The following is a 17359-nucleotide window of genomic DNA, read 5'->3' as shown; positions in this document are numbered from 1 at the left end:
AAGTATTTTATTTCTCCTTCACTTATGAAGCTTAGTTTGGGTGGATATGAAATTCTGGTTTGAAAATTCTTTTCTTTAAGAATGTTGAATATTGGCCCCCACTCTCTTCTGGCTTGTAGAGTTTCTGCTGAGAGATCCGCTGTTAGTCTGATGGGCTTCCCTTTGTGGGTAACCCGACCTTTCTCTCTGGCTGCCCTTAAGATTTTTTCCTTCATTTCTACTTTGGTGAATCTGAGAATTATGTGTCTTGGAGTTGCTCTTCTGGAGGAGTATCTTTTTGGGGTTCTCTGTATTTCCTGAATTTGAATGTTGGCCTGCCTTGCTAGATTGGGGAAGTTCTCCTGGATATTATCCTGCAGAGTGTTTTCCAACTTTGTTCCGTTCTCTCCGTCACTTTCAGGTCTACCAATCAGACGTAGATTTGGTCTTTTCACATAGTCCCATATTTCTTGGAGGCTTTGTTCGTTTCTTTTTATTCTTCTTTCTCTAAACTTCCCTTCTCACTTCATTTCATTCATTTCGTCTTCCATCACTGATACCCTTTCTTCCAGTTGATCGCATCGGCTCCTGAGGCTTCTGCTTTCTTCACGTAGTTCTCAAGCCTTGGCTTTCAGCTCCATCAGCTCTTTTAAGGACTTCTCTGCATTGGTTATTCTAGGTATCCATTCATCTAATTTTTTTTCAAAGTTTGTAACTGCTTTGCCATTGGTTTGAATTTCCTCCTCTAGCTTGGAGTAGTTTGGTCATCTGAAGCCTTCTTCTCTCAACTCATCAAAGTCATTCTCCGTTCAGCTTTGTTCCTTTGCTGGTGGGGAGCTGCATTCCTTTGAAGGAGGAGAGGCACTCTGCTTTTTAGGGTTTCCAGTTTTTCTGCTTTGTTTTTTCCCCATCTTTTTGTTTTTATCTGTTTTGGTCTTTGATGATGGTGACGTACAGATGGGTTTTTGGCGTGGTTGTCCTTTCTGTTTGTTAGTTTTCCTTCTAACAGACAGGACCTTCAGCTGCAAGTCTGTTGGAGTTTGCTAGAGGTCCACTCCAGACCCTTTTTGCATGGGTATCAGCAGTGGTCGCTGCAGAACAGCGGTGGCTATAGAACAGCGGTTATTGGTGATCCGCAAATTCTGTTGCCTGATCGTTCCTCTGGAAGTTTTGTCTCAGAGGAGTACCTGGCCTTGTGAGGTGTCAGTCTGCCCCTACTGAGGGGTGCCTCCCAGTTAGGCTGCTCGGGGGTCAGCGACCCACTTGAGGAGGCAGTCTGCCCATTCTCAGATCTCCAGCTGCATGCTGGGAGAACCACTACTTTCTTCAAAGCTGTCAGACAGGGACATTTAAGTCTGCAAAGGTTACTGCTGCCTTTTGTTTGTCTGTGCCCTGCCCCCAGAGGTGGAGCCTAGAGGCAGGCAGGCCTCCTTGAGCTGTGGTGTGCTCCACCCAGTTTGAGCTTCAGGGCTGCTTTGTTTACCTAATCAAGCCTGGGCAATGGCAGACACCCCTCCCCCAACCTCACTGCCACCTTGCAGTTTGATCTCAGACTGCTGTGCTAGCAATCAGCAAGACTCCGTGGGTGTAGGACCCTCTGAGCCAGGTGTGGGATATAATCTCCTGATGTGCCATTTTTTAAGCCCATTGGAAAAGCGCAGTAGTAGGGTGAGAGTGACCCAGTTTTCCAGGTGCCATCTGTCACCCCTTTCTTTGACTAGGAAAGGGAACTCCCTGACCCCTTGCACTTCCCGAGTGAGGCAATGCCTTGCCCTGCTTTGGTTCGCGCACAGTGCACGCACCCACTGACCTGCACCCACTGTCTGGCACTCCCTGGTGAGATGAACCCGATACCTCAGATAGAAATGCAGAAATCACCCATCTTCTGCGTTGCTCACGCTGGGAGCTATAGACGGGAGCTGTTCCTATTCAGCCATCTTGGCTCCACCCGATAATTTGGTTTTCATGAAAAGTATCAGAGTGACATCGAATAAGCATACATTGTTTAAATAGGAGATCAGGGTTTTAAGTCCTACTTCTAGTATTTTTATTTCTGTAATTTGGACTGCTCATTTAATATTTCTGGGTCCCAATTTTTTAATTTCTAAAATTTAAACCTCAAGGTGTTATAAGTATTATACATTAAAATAACAGGTTAATTTTACCCCCCAAAATGTAAAGAAAACTGTAATATTATAGTATTTCAAAAAAAAAGTATCTGACCAAAATTTTATGATTTACATTTAGCTTATTTCTACCATAAATACCATGAGAAAATGAGATTCCTAAATGTTTTCCTCTTTGAAATGAGCGATTATCACCATTTCCCTTTTGTGGAAATACTATATTATTTTCATTTATTTTTTCATTTAAAGTTATTTAAAAGTAATTTTACAAGTACAGATATGAGAGTTTGCTATTTTGTAGCACTGATAGAATTTCTGTATAAGCTAAATTAACTCAATGGGAAATAATAGGTTCTGAATTTAAGTGATTTATCTTTTTCTCTGAATAAGAGTGACAAGAAACTGATAATTTATAGCAAAAGAAAATTATGGGACATACCCAGTCCCATAATCATTTCTGTCAAGAATAAAATATAAGTTTATAGAAGCATCAGTTATTGAATAGAACAAAAATGTATTTAAAATCCTACTGCATGTCAAATGACTGCATGATATTAAAGGATTTCTGTGAGGAATTTGCTTTCTGCCCAGAGAAGAAACAGAGCCTGGGGGTAAGCAAATTTAGAATAAAATATAATATAGTAAGGAAAGAATGAGGAAAGTGTCAAAGAGAAATATAATTAAATGAACTGAGGATTAAAATGTCCACAGATCAGGGCTGGAGCTTGACCATGGGTGGCACCTGAAAAGGCACTCTAGGTATATGGCATTTTAGGCTATACATAATAGGTTGAGAAATTTGTTTGTGGTTAAGATCACGATGGGAAGGAGAGCTACTTTGAGGGAGCAACACCATTTTACCTACAAGGGAAACAAGATTTGAAATACAGGATTCTGACCACATTTTGATAATCAGACTTGTAAATGGCTTGAAGCACAGAAAACTAGTAATATTATAGTAAAGATGAAGTAGAATGTGTAGAAAACTAGTAATACTATAATAAAGTAAGGTTGGGATTATATTGCTGAGACTTAAGGGAAACCTTTGAGTTCTTTGAATTGGGAAGTAATAAAGCATGAACTGGATTTTAGGAAATTTTATTTGGCTTTTGTCAGAAGGAGAAGTTAAATGGGCCAGAGTAGGCCAGGCCAAAACATAATAAGTTTCTCCTCTTGAGTACTAGCACAGAAAACAGACAAAGTGGGTAGAACAGACACGATAGAGAGAGAAACTACAAAAGTTGGCAACTGATGGATTTTCAGGGTGAGGGAGGAGGAGTGTCAAACATAATTATAAGGTTAGCAGACAAAAGGACGATAACAGGTAAATGGAAATGGGACTGTCAAGAAGATGATCTGCCTTTGGGCAAGGAACACTGGGTGCTGTTTTGATTAGAGCTTAGATAAATTGAAATGACACAAAGTATAGAAATCATAGTTTGGACTTGTGTTACAAGTGTCAAAAGTTACCCCTCTGAGTCTTCTATACAATAGCAGCTCCATTTTTTAAAAGTGTATAGTTAGCACATAACACTCTAGGAATACAGCTGAGGACCTTCACAGCCCTGAGTCACATGATTGCCAACAAAGCCTAACTCTCCAAGAGGGCTGTCGCTTGAACAAGTTCAGATCAAATCAGTTCAGACTGAAAGCAGAGAGCTGCACAAATCGCAGTGCAAGACAGATATGTCCACTCCACTCAAATCCTTTGTTTCTCATATTATCCCAACAAATTTCAAGTAACTTTTAGAATGCTATCAATGCCTGTGGCTGTATTCAGGTGTAAACATAGAAAATATTGAATAAAATAAATTTAAAACATTTAAACCTAATAGTTTATAGACTTCATCATCCACACCAAAATATTTTATTTTAAATGGTGGTGGTGAAAGTGTCATGACCTTTTATATTAAAAGGTGTGTAATTATAGGTGTATTGTTCAAAAACAAAAAACAGCTATGAAAACACTCAGGACTACCTAAGAAACCTTTTTCTCTGTGAAGAAGATAGATACAGAGATAGAGATAGATAAACACACGTACATACCTGTATGATTTTCTCTCAGCAAAACCAAGTTAGGTTGTCAAACAGGAAGCTGCCCTTTTGCAGGCAACATGGAAAGATATGAGATCTCATTATATTAACTACAGGTGGTAAAGAAATACTCTTCCCGGATTACTAGTGTCTCCTAAGATAATTGAAAATCCAGAAGCATATCCTAACAATTTAATTTATTCACTTAAAACATATTCAGGGTTGTCTCATCTCAGAAAACAAAGAACACAGAGCAAGAGTCTTCTTCCTAAGCAGCAATATTCTCGGTATTTATGAAGACAGCTTCCTGTCATAAGCATTTTATCTCTCCCAGAGTTAAAGAATATTTTATCCAATGGGTTAATTAATACTTAGTTTCCCTTCCTTTTGCATATTTTTTCCTACCACTCTCCTTTCCCTGCCATCTGTTTACTTAAGTTGACATTTGTGCTCCTTTTCTTCTGTTCTCCTCTATAATTGTATACTATTTTTAAGTCCATGTGGTACACAGTCCACCTTTTTCAGAACATCTTGTGTCTCTGTTCCTACATCATATTACAGCACTTCCATTAATCAAAGTTGATTCAAATTATAGAGAGGATCAATGTTTCCATGTCACCATGCCTACAGCCTGGGGTAGCTGCCATTCAGGTGATCACTGATACCTATTAAAATTGTTGGGTAAGTACATCCTAAACAACAAAGGACATGAAATAATTAAATAGCAAGGTCCTTTGTCAAACCGTATTTAAAGGCTTAACATGGAACATGCCATGACAACTGTGTTTCTGTTTAATAGCGATTACATATTTTTATTAAATAAACATTCTGGAGTTTCTTGTGACTTTTGTTTAGGATACAAAGTAAAAAATAACTCCCTTTTCTACCTTTGACATTATAGCATAGCAATTCAGGACAATAAGATACTCAGGATATATACACACATATACACACAGAAATTATTCCAGAAATAGCAAATAAATGGCAATAGACATCCTACAGAACACACTGGAGGAATAAACTTTCATCAGCAATAAAATTGATAAAACAGATACAGTTAAAATGAACTTTGAATAAAGTTCATAAGCCAAGCATGGGAGTAAGAACCCTGATTAAAAGTACAAAGTTTCACATAAATTATAAGTGGCCAGAAATAGCACAGGAAAAGAACAAGATACAGAACACATGACAACCTGAGAGGAAGAATCCAGATAAAAATAGAGAAAGAGAGTCTTGGCACATCAGGGCTTCTCTGAAAGGCACCAGGATTGATGTCATAACAGCCTGTATCATGGTTGTTTTGAGAGATCTGCTCAGAAGAGCTGAATATTAAAATGTGGACAGATCTCGTCACAACATAGGTTGCGTCATGCTAAACTAACTCCTTACTTTTCTTAATAAAATCTCTATTTAAAAAAGGGAAAATACTTTTAAGCTTGTGGTAGATATCTGGACTGGGTGGCCCATGTCAGTTTACTGCAGTAAAGACTTTTATGCTGAGATCAGATAATACTAGGTAAATTGCACTCAACACAGAATGTTGCTTTAAAAGGTCATAACTCCATCTGAAAGCAATGAACTTATTTCAAATATAGATTACAGGAATATCTAGATCCATGGCACTCAAAATGTTAAATCTGCAGGCCAAGTGAGGTGGCTCACACCTGTAATCCCTAAACTTTGGGAAGCTGAGGCAGGAGGATTGCTTGAGGCCAAGAGTTCCAGAGCAGCCTGGGCACCACAGCAATTCTCTGTCTCTAAAAAAAAATATTAAATTAGCCGAGCATGGTGGCATGGACCTGTAGTCCCAGCTACTCAGGAGGCTGAGGTGGAGGATCACTTGAGCCCAGGACTCCAAGGCTGCGGTAAGCTGTGATTACACCACTGTACTTCAGCCTCGGTGACAGAATGAGACTCTGTCTCTAAAATAAATAAATAAATAAATAGATAATGTTAATTTTTGCAAACAAGAGATTATGTAAAGAGCACTCAAAATTGTTTATATCTTACTTATACATCTAAAATGATATAGATAGCTCAAGAATTTAACACAAAGGCTAGAGATAAATTTATTATTTCCTTCAACCAATATTGATCATTTTGTTACTGACACATTTTAAATTTCATGTCTTCAAATATTATTAGTTTTCTCTCTTCATTAGATGTTTTTCAGTCTCTTTAATTATCTCTTCAAGCAAGTATTCACCTTTTAGTACTTGGAATGTTGTAGTATTATCCAAACATCTCTTTGTTACTGCGCCTGAGCCTGAGCCTGAATGCTGTATCTATTTGCAAGTTTCTCCTAGCCAGCTCATCTATCTCGTCATCTAAGACTCCTCAAATCCTTTGTTAACACTGTTGGGAGTAAATAAATAATCAAATCTACATAGATATTTTGGGTATTGACTTACCCTCCATACTCTACCTACTGGACTAAATAATTCTCTTTTAAATCAAATTAATGAAAGATAATCACATCTCCAACCCCGCCCCCCCCACCAACTATCTCCAAGTTATTACTTATAGAGCATTAATTCATATCTTTATTTTTTCAACAAATATTTATTCAGCATTTACTAACTAGGTTCTTAAAATTCTCCTAAATACGAGTGAAGGCAAAGAGGGCTGAAATACATCTTGCTCTTGAACAGCTCATAACTGAATATAAAACATCCAAATTTTGCTTAATGAAAATATTGAACCACATCTTTGGTGAAATCGGGAGCTATGGAACTTGTATACCTAATCCAGATGATGATAGCAAAACTGAGTAAAATGAGTAGGAAGGTAGAAATGGAAACCAATACTTGGCCAGATCATTGAAGACCTGAATATACATTTTGTTGAAAAAGAAAATAAGAGAAATCAGATGTATTTTGGAAGATGATGGAATTCAAACTGCAATGGAAAGACTTCACAGTATAGCCTATTGGGGGAGCCAAAGAGAACACTTTCTGTGGTAGGGTAAGATAGGCACAAAGGCAGTGGTTCGGGAAACAGCAATTGTCAATTAGACTAGAAGCGAGCTCTGTGGGTTCTTTATTTTCAAACTTAATTCAGTAATTTTATCAGGAGCAAAAACGGTTTTAAAAAATTTATTATCTCTGTGAGCTGGGTCAGAGGTACAGATCTCAGGAATTAAAAGACTACTCACCTAAATTCTGCACTATCCAATCTTCTCTCTGGAAGGCATTTTTAAAATAATAAAATAAAAATGAGCTTTCTTATTAGTGTGTTTCCTCAAGCTCATCCCATTTCAATTCACACATGAAAAGTCTGTGACCTGGATAGCATACTCTGAGCTATATGAAGCAAACACACACACACACACACACACACACAGGAACTGAAAAGAAAAAAAAAAATAGCAGAAAAGCACACATTTCCCCAGACTGCCAATCCAATATTTCTCTTTGGAATCATTGTAGATAATTCTCTGTGGTAAAAGCAATCTGTTTTTGGCCAATAAACAGGAAATAACAAAGTGTGAGTAAGGAAGGCTGTCTTATTAACCACTTTGGGAGAAATAAGCTTTCAGTTTTGCTATTGACAAAAGAACAAATAAAACAAATTAGCATTGTTTCAGAACTATTTCCCACTCTGGACTACCTTGAGATCATAAAGTAAAACTCCAGTTAAAAATTAAAATACTATAGTTAAAAAAAATAAGTTGTAATTACCACTTTAAAAATAAAAATAGCCTTTAATTATTGTTAAATATTTTAATAAACATTACTATTAAACATTTTAAAATCTCAACCTATATAGGTCTACATAGAATACCTGCTCATTTTAGATTATATAAATGTTATTTAACTATTTGTTTTGTAAATACAAATATATGCAAAAATACAATACGTTTTTATGGAAACAATTTGGTAATTTATGGTCAGATATCTTTTATACTTTTCAGTAATATATCAACTGCTTATCCCTTTGAGATTAAATAAGTACCAACTTTTGAAATATTATTTTTTTCCCTGAAGAGGACTCCTTATAGACACAAAGATTTAAGCTTATTTCCAGAGCTATGATACTTCTATTGTGATACAATAGTGAGATAAAATTACATGCTAGATATTTGGCCTACAAAGGAGCAACTTTATGCCAAAGTATTCATTCAACAATTGTGTTTGCTTAAATTGGTGGGTTTACCAAGCCTCATCAGCATAATGCACACTAAACTCTTGAAAAAGAACTACAATCAAAGCAAAACTAGATTTAATTTTGGCTTTGTTCTCATTTGCCCTCTTTATATAAAATTGAAGGAATAATTCTAAGAGATAATATGAAATAAAGTCTTTAACAATTTGATAAAATCATTGAAATAAAAAGGAAAAGACAAAGTCAAGCCTACTTATTAAGTACAGAAGTGTGGTGTTTGTGTGTGTCTGTGTGTGAATAGATGTGCGTGCAAAAGGTAAAGAATGGAGACAGATTTTTTTGTAAGAAAGTATGCTTATACATGAAAATAAAACTAATGAATTATTATTTTTTTGAATAATTTTGTTTCAGACTATACATGTGTTAAACGCAATTTCATAGTGAGGTTAAATTATCTAGAATCTTATGCATAAGTTTATTAACTCAACAAACATTTATTAAGCACCTGTACCAGCCAGACAATCTGAAAGATAGCATATGTGGTCTTTATGATTTAAAAACTCTTATTTTGGCAGGGCCCAGTGGCTCACGCCTGTGGTCCCAGCACTTTGGGAGGCCAAGGCGGGTGGATCACCTGAGATCAGGAGTTCCAGAACAGCCTGACCAACATGGTGAAACCCCATTTCTACTAGAAATACAAAAATTAGCTGGTCGTGGTGGCGGGTGCCTGTAATCCCAGCTATTCGGGAGGCTGAGGCAGGAGAATGGCTTGAACTTGGAAGGCAGAAGTTGCAGTGGGCCAAGATTGCACCACTGCACTCCAGCCTGGGCAAGAAGAGTGAAACTATGTCTCAAAAAATAAAAAAAAAAAATTTTAAAACCTGTTATTTTTATTATTATAATTCTTTTTGGCTATTACTGGTGTAAACACAGTTCACGCTTCTCTCTATATACAATTATGTGTGGTGTCCACACAAATAGTGTGTATAACATATCTCAAATTTTCTGACTTGGAAACCAAAACAGGAACTGATTTCTTCATAAAAACATGCCCTTCTCCACCCTCCCCATTCTCTGCTAACCCTCACTACTCAAAATACTTGGTTTAATGGTTTGTCTTTTGTTCTGGGATTAGAATACCTTTGTATTAGAGACTGACAATGAGAATGGAAAAAAACAATGAAGGCTGTAGGGAGGGAAGGATAAATAGGTGGAGAACAGGGACTTTTAAGACAGTGAAACTATTCTATAATGGCAGGTCCATTATGCGGTTGTCAAAACCCATAGAATGTATAACACAAAGAGTAAACCCTAATATAAACTATGGACTTTAGTTAATAAAGGGGAGATCCACTCTCAGTTGCCAGTGTCACCACACTTTCCAGGACAAGATCCACAATTCTACCAAAAGAGACCCAGCAGGACTAGCTTTATGGGCCAGGGAGCTGTGCAGTTAACCCTTTCTTGGTTGAATGCTCTGCTATTGCCAGCTTGAAATTCTTAATAATTTTATCTTTGATCTTGTTTTTTCTAAGTAAAGTCTTTGGGACAATAGAGCATGCAACATGAGCAGGAGAGATGCCAGTAGGCAATAGACACACACAGGCTGAAGCCCACAGGCATGGGGGACAGCAGGCAGCAGGCAGGGGACACCCAGAACAGTTGGCCCAGCTGCCTGTGTGCCTGTGTGTGCCTGCCTTTGCCTGGGGAAGTCCTGGGGAAGGGGATTGTTCCAATGGGACCTACAATAGCAGCACCAGCCACCAGAGATGGCCACAGCCTGGAACAAAAGAGGGCCACTGCCCAGAGGAGCACCATAGGAGCATTGCCTAAGAGAGCACCAGTGTGCTTCATAGGAGGGAACTTGACCATTCATTCTCAAAGTCTTACTTGTGGCATTTGCTCAAATGGAACTAGCTAGTGTGAGGTCTAGGACAAAAACTGTTGGCCCTTAGGGACTAGATTTTGTGAGTAAATTACTACAAAATATAAGGGTAGATATGGATATTACAGCAGAGCATATATCAGAATTAGAATTATTCAAAGTGTTTAGATTCTGTTTTTGAAAGCTGCTTCAACATTGTGAAGCAAATATCACAGGCTAAAGAGAAAGAAATTAAATTTTAAAATTGTTACATTCAGTGGGAAAAAATGCTACATTCATATGATGCTTCAAAATATAATTTAAAATTCATTTTACAAGTAACTTTTTATATAGTTGGAAGATACACCGTAGAATGCATAACCAGGCCTTTTGAATTACATGCAGGCCATGAAGCCACTTTGAGTTTCTCATACAACTTTCATAAGTTACAGATGTCAAAGGAAACATTAAAATGTTATTATATGAATTTAAATCCAAAATTAAATTCAGACTTATGAAACCAATTTGCATGAAGAGTTAAATCTTTTTAGAAAAATTGCTCATGAGACTAATCAACAACTCTAGATGTTCTAAAGGTGACATAGTCTATAAAATACACCTAGCTGCTCCAGTAAAAATTCCATAATCAGAGAGATTCCCCTAGATATTTAAACATAAAAATTACTTGTGATCTTACATTTACCAAGAGAATCTGGTGTTGCTTTCAATTATATTAATAAAAAATGAAGTTGTTAAAAGTATAAATTTTGGTGACTGATAAATGAATTTTCAGAAAAGGAAACCAGAACAATCTTAAAATCAGTCAAGATGAATCATTAACAAAGTATTATATTATGTAATAGGTTGACACTAAAAATGTTTTTGCAAGTTTCAACTTTGTGTTGTTATGCATGTATTACCATTACCCCTATTACATATCATAAGATATAAGATATTTTAAAGGAAAGGGCTTTGTCCTTAAGACATTTCTAAAGGAAAAGGTTTCATCCATATTTTGTTATTTTTAACTTCACTCTTTTTTCTTGCTTTTGGACCAAGGAACCTGCATTTTTATTTTGGAAGAGTCCCACAAATTATGTAGTGGTCCCGACCCAGGCATGCCCTCATGAATAATGATAAATTTAAGCATAACCTGAAGCATTAATGTATGAATTTAAATCCAAAATTAAATTCATACTTACATGAAGCATCCCATGTGTCCATGCTTTAGACTAGTTCATTATAAACAGCCTCACTGGTCCTAGGGAAGAGGAGGGGTACTGCTCCTTTCTTCCTTACACAGGGGCATGTATTCATTCTGCCAGTGTTTGTTGACAGCATACTGTGCCAAACACTATGCTAGCCTGTAGGAGATGGGAACAAAATAGGCATAAAGTCCTGTGCTCAGAGAACATTCTGGTGGAAGAGGTAGACAATATACAAGTAAGCAAATAGATATATAGTTTCCAATTATAACTGATGTTATGCAGAACACTAATTATTATAACAGAGAATAAATTGTGGCAAATAATTTAGATAGAAGTGAGGAAAAACCTTTCTAAGGAGAGCTGATATATATGTGAAGCCTACTGCAGGCAGAGGGAACAGTATGTGTGAGAACCCTGAGGCTAGAAAGGGTGTGGCATATTCAAAATCTAAAAGAACCATTGGTAGCTTGAGCTTATTGAAAGGTGGGGAGTACAAGTCAAGGTTAGTTTAAGGATATATGGAGGGGCCACATAATGCAGACCTTGGTAAGCCATGAGACACATTTGGATCTTGTATGTGCAGTGGAAAGCAATGGAGAGGTTTTAAGCGGAGGAGTGATATTATAATTTTTGTTTTTCAAATGACTCTTGCTGTTGAATTATAGAAGACCTGATTACAGTGGATCCAAAAAAGGCCCAGTTGGGAACATCTTGCCACAACCCCAATGAGAGACACCAATGGTTCAGAGAGGGCAGATAGCAGTGGAATTACAGGGAAGTTATGACTTTTGAGGTGTGTTTCCTGAAATACCATTTGGTATGTAGAGAATTCAAGTGAGAAAGGGACCAAAAGTGGTTCCAGGTTTGCAGACCGAGCATTAAATATTGAACTTATTTAATGGAAAGCAGGCTGGGGTGTGGACTAAGGAACTTAGGTTACCATGTACCACAGTAAAATACCATGCACACAAGGGAACTTTGTGTTGACTTCAATTTCATTTTGCTATGGTCATTGTGCCAGTTTGTATATTGTTAACATCTATGAACTCTCTGACCTTAAAAAATTGGTATTTTTCTTTGTAAAACATTTCTCCCTTCATAAAATTAATATACATGGCATCTCTTATTCTATTTAAATTTCCCAATTATATTGGAAAATCACATTTTTAAAACCACCCCTAATAGCCAGGAAAAATAACAACAACAAAATTCAGGAAGCTGCCCTATTGTTGTTCCCACAAAATTTAATAAAATTAAATACGAGTAAATTAGGCTGCTACTTTAAACTGGTCAAGACTTGACCTGGCACATGGTTCTTTCAAATTCAGTAAAGGAGTAAGTTAATTAGTTTATGCATTTGTAGAGATCTCCTTTATATCAATTAGTTTTTCTTCATTTAGTACAGTTTCTTCTTCATAAAGCTTTCTTCTTAAGAGACAATATATTCTTTATGCCAAGGTTTTGATGAGTCTGTAAATCCATTTTATTAAGTCATATGGTGTAGCTTTACCCATATTCTTTGAGAATTTTTAAAAGGAAAAATTATATTTTTCTCTTAAATACACAATAATCAAGGTTTTTCAGTTTTCATTCCATTCTTCTTTCTCTTTGGTAGAAAAGTTTTATTCAGCCATCCCCAACTAAATGTGTGTTTGTGTTTTTGTGCAGTACTAAAATATTTCTTTGGAATGAAAGAAGAGAGACATTTTTAAATATAATGGGTTTATTCTTATATTTTCTCACTTACTGGGTGAGAAAGTGCTAAAACAAAGCTATACCTCCAGCACATTTTATAAAACTACTTGCCTCACATTTGAAAACTTCCAGCTAAAAATTTGGAAGAGAAATGAAAAAAAAATACATTGTTTTCTTAACAAAGGAAAGAAGATATTATCTTGCAGCAAAATCTGTACCCTGTTTAATATTTTTTTTTCTAGTAAGGGGGATAAAGCTCTTTTTTCATACTAGTTAGGTTTCAATCAGGAAAAAGGACAACGAATACAACCCACAAAAATACTATTAAAATACATCAGTAGTAGTAGTAGTAGTAGTAGTAGTAGTAGTAGTAGTGGTAGTAGTAGTGGTGGTAGTATCATGGGATTTAAAACTCAAAGAAGAGTAAGAACATATATTCCAAAATGATGAATTACTGGCAATCAAGTACAAAACCTGAAATAGGCCTGATAACTGGTAACCTGGCAAGGAAGGCCTGGATTCCACAGAGAGCTCTAATTTTATTGCCCATTTTCATAAATGAAGAAATGCTCATTTCCTATAGATAGAATCAACATCATTCTTGTTCTGCATTAGTGGTGATTAGAACTAGAGACCCTCTAGGGAACCTGGTGATATTGACTCACTGAATAAAATACGTTTATACGGATAGATACTTTGTGAGTCACGTATTTGAGAGTGTGAAGGAAGTCGGACATAAGGTACAGAAATACAGTGGGAAGTGCTCAAGTGAGAGAAATACAACTGGAAGTGAGACAGGTGAGAGTAGAGTACGGATGAATAAGAAGGGGAGGGAAGAGAAAGGGAGAACTGGGAAAGGAATAAGGGTAAGTGGGGAAGAGGAGAGGTGGGAGGAGATGCAGAGGTATGACTATGGGGATGGGATATGGTAGAGAGAGGAGAAAGGTAATGGGGTGAGAGAAAGCTTAGGAGGAGAGGAAAGAGGTTGAAAGGACAAGGTGTGCACATGATCACTAGACTGTATGCTATAAAGTAATGTTAGCAACAAAGATGGAAAGGAATGAAGACAAGAGACAACTTTTCAAGTTCCGGGGCTCAATCACAACCCTTTATCTCCATTAAGGTGTTTGTAGAGTTTGTAGTTTATACTGGATGAAAAAAAGTTAAGAAACCTTTTTGTATTTGTTTTAAACTCAGAAAGATCCCATAGCCCTTAGCATGGGTGCTGTTATACATGAACACAGTGGAAGTTTAATAAATTGATAAAATAGAAACCTGGCAATGATTGTCTTCATATGGGTTTTGAATTTAACATCAATACAAAGAAAGGTATTAAGCAAAGCTTCTATCCATGACTTTCTGTGAATAACTTATGGTCAATAAATGACATCAACATCTCTTGTTTCATTCTGTGTCACTTATTAATTATATGTAATTATATATACAATTAACATATAAGTGTATATAATCACATAGTGGCATATTTACATATATCATGTATATATAATATATATGTATATGAAAGAAAATGCTTTATTCAAATGTCATCTAATCCAAAAGGCATCTTTTTTAGGATTCAGATGCCTTTAATGAATGCTAAACATTCATTAAATGCTTTGTAATATTGACTATACAACTTTTAAATGCTGGTAAAGGAGTTGTCTCTTTGGGGCCAAATACATTTCTTATTAATGCTATTCACAAACGTTTAAACACTTTCAATATTCCTAGAAACCTGGCACATTAAATGGAAATTCAAGTTCCATATGAGGGTAAGACTGCAGAAGTTGAATTGTTACAGCCAATGATCACTTTTATACGTTAGGCTCCTTATTCTTTATATTCCATGTGCTGAGCAAATAAAGCATTTGGAGAAATGTGTACTTTTTTACACACAGCCTGATGGGAAAAAAGAGTAGAACAAGGCATGAGTGAAAGAGATTTGCTGTCCCAGGAGAGGCCTTCTGTAAACAAAAGGTATTTGTACTGCAAAGGACTCAGGGCTGAGACCCAGTTCCACTGGGAAACTAGGAAGGCTCATGGGCCAAGGAGCTACTGGAGGTCTGAAGTTGAGAGGTCCCAAATGGTAAGTGCAGGCACTAAGAATGTTTCTAAGAAGCAGCAGCTGGCCACATAAAGAGGGTAAAAATCTATGAACTATAAATATAGACACAGAAGCCAATACTTTTTTTATTATTATACTTTAAATTCTGGTGTACATGTGCAGAACGTGCGAGTTTGTTACATAGGTATACACGTGCCATGGTGGTTTGTTGCACCTATCGACCTGTCATCTACATTAGATATTTGTCCTAATGCTATCCCTCCCCTATCCTCCCACCCCCCGAACAGGCCCCAGTGTGTGATATTCCCCTCCCTGCGTCCATGTGTTCTCATTATTCAACTCCCACTTATGAGTGAGTACATGCAGCGTTTGGCATTCTGTTCTTGTGTCAGTTTGCTGAGAATGATGCTTGCCAGCTTCATCCATGTCCCAGCAAAGGACATTAACTCATCCTTTTATATGGCTGCATAGTAATCCATGGTGTATATATGCCACATTTTTTAAATCCAGTCTATCACTGATGGGCATTTGGGTTGGTTCCAAGTCTTTGCTATTGTGAACAGTGCCGCCATATGCATACATGTGCATGAGTCTTTATAGTAGAATGATTTATAATTCTTTGAGAAATACCCAGTAATGGGATTGCTGGGTCAAATGATATTTCTAGTTCTAGATCATTGAGGAATCACCACACTGTCTTCCACAACGGTTGAACTAATTTACACTCCCAACAGTGTAAAAGCGTTCCTATTTATTCACATCCTCTTCAGCATCTGTTGTTTCCTGACTTTTTAATGATCAACATTCTAACTGGTGTTACATGGTATCTGAATGTGGTTTTGATTTGCATTTCTCTAATGGCCAGTGATGGTGAGCCTTTTTTCATATGTTTGTTGGCTGCATAAATGTATTCTTTTGAGAAGTGTCTGGTCATATCCTTTGCCCCCTTTTTGATGGGGTTGTTTGTTTTTTTCTTGTAAATTTGTTTAAGTTCTTTGTAGATTCTGGATATTAGCCCTTTGTCAGATGGATAGATTGCAAAAATTTTCTCCCATTCTGCAGGTTGCCTGTTCACTCTGATGGTAGTTTCTTTTGCTGTGCAGAAGCTCTTTGGTTTAATTAGATCCCATTTGTCTATTCTGGCTTCTGTTGACATTGCTTTTGGTGTTTTATTCATGAAGTCTTTTCCCATGCCTATGTCCTGATAGAAATCATATATCTGAATAGAGGAAGAAAGCCAAAGGGAGTAGCAGTAGTAGGGAAGCAAAAAGTTTCTACACATAGAGACTGAACTCTTACTGTTACCTCCCAGGGAGATAACATGGGCATACCACATGTTCTCACTCTCAATTTTGTCATCTATTAAATAGAGATGAAAACTCATGGGGTTATTGGAAGAATTAAATCAGACAACATTTCTGAAGTTGCTTTGCAAACCAGTGAGCTATATACATTTGGCATTTATCTTTAGGTAAATGCAAATTTCTTCATGGTGATGAAAGGATTTATGCCAAAAAGTAAACATTATTTGTTATCCTTCTGAGAGAGAGACAGCTGATTAACTCTTCTTAAATTAAGCTTTTATTTAGAAGTAATTATGGATGTAAAAACTAAGAAATAAGGCAAAGAAACCTCATATACTCTTTATTCCATTTCTCCCAAAAGTAACATCTTTCAAAACTAAGTACAATATAACTATGGGTATATGACAATGACATATTCAAGATACAAAAGTTACATCACCACAAGGATCCATGATTTTCCTCTTTTATAGCCATGTCCACCTCCCCTGTACCACCATGGCCCCTGCCATTGCTGACCCCTGGCAAACACTATTCTCTTTGCTGTTTCTATAATTTGTCATTTAAAAAATGTTTTATAAGTGGACTCCTGGAAGTGGTATTCTTCCCTCAGCATAAATCTCTGGAGATTCATCCAAGTTGTGTGTATCAGTAGTTTCCTCCTTTTTATTGCTGAGTAATATTTCATGATATGGAGGTACCGCAATTGTTTAACCATTCATGTGTTGAAGCATTCCTGGGTGGTTTCCAGGTTTTTGAATTTACCATTAAAGCTGCTATGAATATTTTTTTATAGGTTTTGATGTGAACATAAGTTTTTAATTTCTATGGGATAAATGTACAAGACTGTAAATGTTGCTTATTTGATACATGTTCAGTTTTAGAAAACAAAAACAAAACTCAATTTTTTCCAGAGTGACTGTACCATTTTACATTTTTTTTTCATTCATGCAGCTGATATTTGTTGAGCACCTATTATGTTC

The sequence above is a fragment of the Pan paniscus genome, chromosome 4, assembly GCF_029289425.2.
Source record: "Pan paniscus chromosome 4, NHGRI_mPanPan1-v2.0_pri, whole genome shotgun sequence".
In the NCBI taxonomy this organism is placed as follows: domain Eukaryota; kingdom Metazoa; phylum Chordata; class Mammalia; order Primates; family Hominidae; genus Pan; species Pan paniscus.
The sequence above is the reverse complement of the archived record's forward strand: the minus strand, read 5'-3'. Positions refer to the sequence as shown.